This window comes from Paralichthys olivaceus, chromosome 20 (assembly GCF_024713975.1).
Source record: "Paralichthys olivaceus isolate ysfri-2021 chromosome 20, ASM2471397v2, whole genome shotgun sequence".
Lineage (NCBI taxonomy): Eukaryota > Metazoa > Chordata > Actinopteri > Pleuronectiformes > Paralichthyidae > Paralichthys > Paralichthys olivaceus.
The window spans coordinates 552,501-556,603 of NC_091112.1; positions in this window are offsets into that span (position 1 = coordinate 552,501).

Below are 4,103 nucleotides of genomic sequence, written 5' to 3' on the forward strand. Positions count from 1 at the left end.
TCAGGCGTCGCTTCTCAGTTCACTTTTTTCTTCTTTAAAAAATAAGAATAATTTCTGGTTTGTCCCGGAGAACTGAAGTGACGGGAGCGTGTGCGTGCGTCTGTCTATTCCTGGATTCGAGCCGTGTGATGTGGTTTTAAACGACTCTGACGCGGCAGGTCGGAGGTCGGCGCAGACGCTCGCCCTCTGATCGGCGCCACGTGTCACAATTTGTCGAGGTAAGAAACGCAGGTTCGTCACTGACAGGAAGACGAGTGTTTAATTTAATCGCTCATCACTTTTCATTTCTTTGGATTTTTATTTGACGTGAGAATAAACAAAGATTCAGATTTAGAGTCGGACGGTTTTCAAACAGCGACAGAATTGAAACGATTGTAGAAAAGTTATTAAATTAATTTCAACGCTGAACTTTTAAAACTTTACAACAAAATATTAGAGGAACAAAGATGCAGGTTTGTGTCGCGTTGCTTTTCACCAGCGTTGGTTTGATTCCCGAAAAATAAATACACTTTAGACCTGAGCTCAACCACAGACGTGTTCCTGACGTGTTCCTGATGTGTTCCTGATGTGTTCCTCACATGTTCCTGATGTGTTCCTGACGTGTTCCTCACATGTTCCTCACATGTTCCTCACATGTTCCTGATGTGTTCCTCACATGTTCCTGATGTCATCATCACATGTTCCTCACATGTTCCTCACATGTTCCTGATGTGTTCCTGACGTGTTCCTCACATGTTCCTGACGTCATCATCACATGTTCCTCACATGTTCCTGATGTCATCATCACATGTTCCTCACATGTTCCTGATGTGTTCCTCACATGTTCCTCACATGTTCCTAATGTGTTCCTCACATGTTCCTGATGTGTTCCTCACATGTTCCTCACATGTTCCTGATGTGTTCCTCACATGTTCCTGACGTGTTCCTACCATGTTGCTTGTATGTTCTGCAGGTTCTGTATGTGAGAACAAACGTCTGGGTCAGTGTCTCTGGACATGTTCTGGATCTTCTGACTGGTCGTCTTTTAGCTTCAGCACAAACAATCTCAGACTCATGTCCTGTTTTAATTGCGTCACGTTCTCGGAGCTCGTCTCAGTGAAGTGGTTCCATTTCAAGTGTGAGCTGCACATCGCAACATGTCAACGCTTGATTTTAAACACGCCACGGATCATCACTTCCTCTCCAGCAGACTGAAGTCTCACAGTCTGGATTTATATTTTTGTGCCGTGCAACAAGCTTTGAAAAACAAAGTGTGGTGTGGAGGGTTTTATGTACAGTGTGACGTGGCGGAGCTTCGCTGACAGAAGCCTCTGAAACAAAGATGGTCTTCAGTCCGAGGAGGCCTCTGGGAAAACTGCAGAGCTGTGACGACAGCAGAGAGGTCACGCAAAACACACATAAAACAGCCACACTCCCAGATACAAACACATATTGTATGTATCGCACTGTATGTTCTTTGTTAGACGACATAATTTCCTGAACCGCAGATTGTGACGCTGGATGTCCTCTGGCTCAGTGCAACTAGAACTAACTGCAGCTTTGAACAGCAACAGTTTGATGTTGAACAGATGTTGAGTCATCTGCCTGCACTAAAAACTAAAACCACAAATCAACAACAACAAACTAATCACCCACCGCTGCCACTTCCTCCCACTTTAAATACCTGGTGTTAGCGCCCGGAGCTGTTGTTCTCGCAGCGTTAATATTGGCCTCTGCTTCATGTGGAGTCGGTTCCAAGTCGGGTTCCTTCCTCGTGTTCAATGCATGATGGGTAAATTCACCTTTTTAACACGATGCGTGCAGAACGAATCTCACTGTTTCGTCAAAACATTAAAAACTAAAGCGGACGAAAGAAAATGTATCATGAAATATTTGAACAACGGATGAATTGATTTGAAGAAGCTCCAGTTTCAGATCCAGCGTCTGCAGGTTTCAGACAAAGTCAGAAAAACTGACATGAAACACGTTGTCAGGGGGCGTGGCACACTGGCCGTTAGACGTCACTATGCAAATGTGTGTCATTGTGATGTCACACTGATGAGGAAGCGTCTGATGAGGCGTTTCAGCAGCTTCAGCGTTTCCTTCTTTTCCCACAGACTTTTTAAACTTTGAAGAACTTTTACATTTGAAAAAAAAAACATTAATATATAAAAAATCAAGTCTCCTTTAAAAATATGTTTTTCACGATGTTTGATTACATTTTTTCGTTTTATCGTTTCGCACGTTTGAGCTGCAGCTTCACTCCAGCTGTCCGACCTCGTCACGTATTTCTCTCCTGCATTAGTTTGATTCTCTGCGAGCGGCCGCTGGTTTGATATCGATCCGCTGATTTCTCTCTCTGACGTAGTCGTCAGGTCGAGTTTATGAACTACTGATGCAGCTGTCAAAGATTTCTCATTTACTTATTGGTTCATATATAAATATATTTATTAGATATTGTATAAACACAGGTCAGTAAAAAAAAATCAGCCAAGAGACATAAAAAAAGAACCCAGACAAGTTGAAGCCTCCTCAGCAGCATGAAAAAAGATGTGTTCACTTGTTTGAATCTTTCATGTGCTCACGGTAAACGTCTGGTTTTAAGTAAAGAGAAAATAACGATGAGAGAATACGAACAACCAGACTCAGCGGCTGAATGGACCCAGAGCGAGCGGGAAGAACTGGAGGTCACGGGTTCAAGTTTCCTTTCAAACTCCTCAATACAAATCTCACATAGTGGAAACATTCAAAGCTTGGAGAGAAGCGAGCTGAGCGGACGATTAGACGTGTTTGGATTTGATTCGCCACTTTTTCTATAAACAGAAGCTTCTGAAGGATGAACTGCAAAAAAGCTCCTGCACATGAAGAATCGACGGCTCAGAGTTCAGAGCTGACTGGCCGAGACGTGAAAGGCTGTTTGAAAGACGGCGTAAAGACTGAAAAGCTGAAAGAGACGCAGCTGCACAACGTTCACGACTCAGAGAACACGACGGGTCCGAGTCTCAAGATTCAAAGTCCTGGATAACAACACGATAAACTGGAGAACCAAAAGATCAGTGTTGTTGTTTACGGATCTGGAATCTCCTCGTCTTTCCAAGTTGGCGTCTTCGTCTTCTACGTGTACGGCTCCTCTTCTTCATGCCGACAGATTTGTGTTCTTCCAGTTTCACGTCCGTTACCAACACGTCCACTCGCTCACTGGGAAGGTTCCAGATGTTTTACCAGGAGGCTGCAGGAGAAGATCCAGAGACCCTGACATGAGAACCACGTGAGGAACACGTGAGGAACACGTGTTAGATTGTCGCTCATTTTAAAATCAATTTGCTGGAGACTTTGACAAAAACATCATTTCTTCAATCAGATGAAACGATGACACTTGATAGAAACGAGGACGCGGCAGAGACGATGGTTTTGTGGATCGTGAAACAGAAGAAAAGACAAATCTGTCGTGGAGGGTTTTTGTTTTTCTTCCTGGAGCAAAGACGCAGAGGAGTCGTGTCAGACGGAGACGCTGGGTCAGTCGGAGCGTCTTATTGAAGCCGGTCACAGAACTGTGGCCCCTGCGTCTCCACTCGGCACCAGAAATCATTTTCGACCTCCGTCGACCTCCATCAACCCAGATGCGACGCCACAGGAGGAGCAGAAATGTCAGAGGCAGCATGAGGACGCCGTGTCCTCATCTGACGAGTCCAACCGACAAACGAGCCTTGTCCTGCTGCTTCCATGACTCCAGTGTGTGCAGGCCTGCAGGCAGGTTGTCACAGAGGCCAACACTGAGACGTATTCAAATCCACAGCCGGAGCTTATCTGATGATAGATGTGAAGCCACGTGCGCTCTGATTAAAATGTCACGTTTAACTCCTCACGTGATTTAAAAAAAAACAGAGGAGAAGAAGCAGCAGCTCCGACGTTTGTGTTTCCAGACAAACAAGTTTCTTTTCACGCTCTGGTTAGCTTAGCTTAGCATAAAGACTGGAAACAGGGGGAGACAGCTAGCCGAGCTCTATTTCTTTAAATACTGAACTTCTTCAGTTTGTTTGTTTCAGACTCTTCATCCTGAAGCTGAACATCAGGTGAGAACGGTTCCTCAGACCAGATGTTCTGGGTCTGGATCAAACGGAACC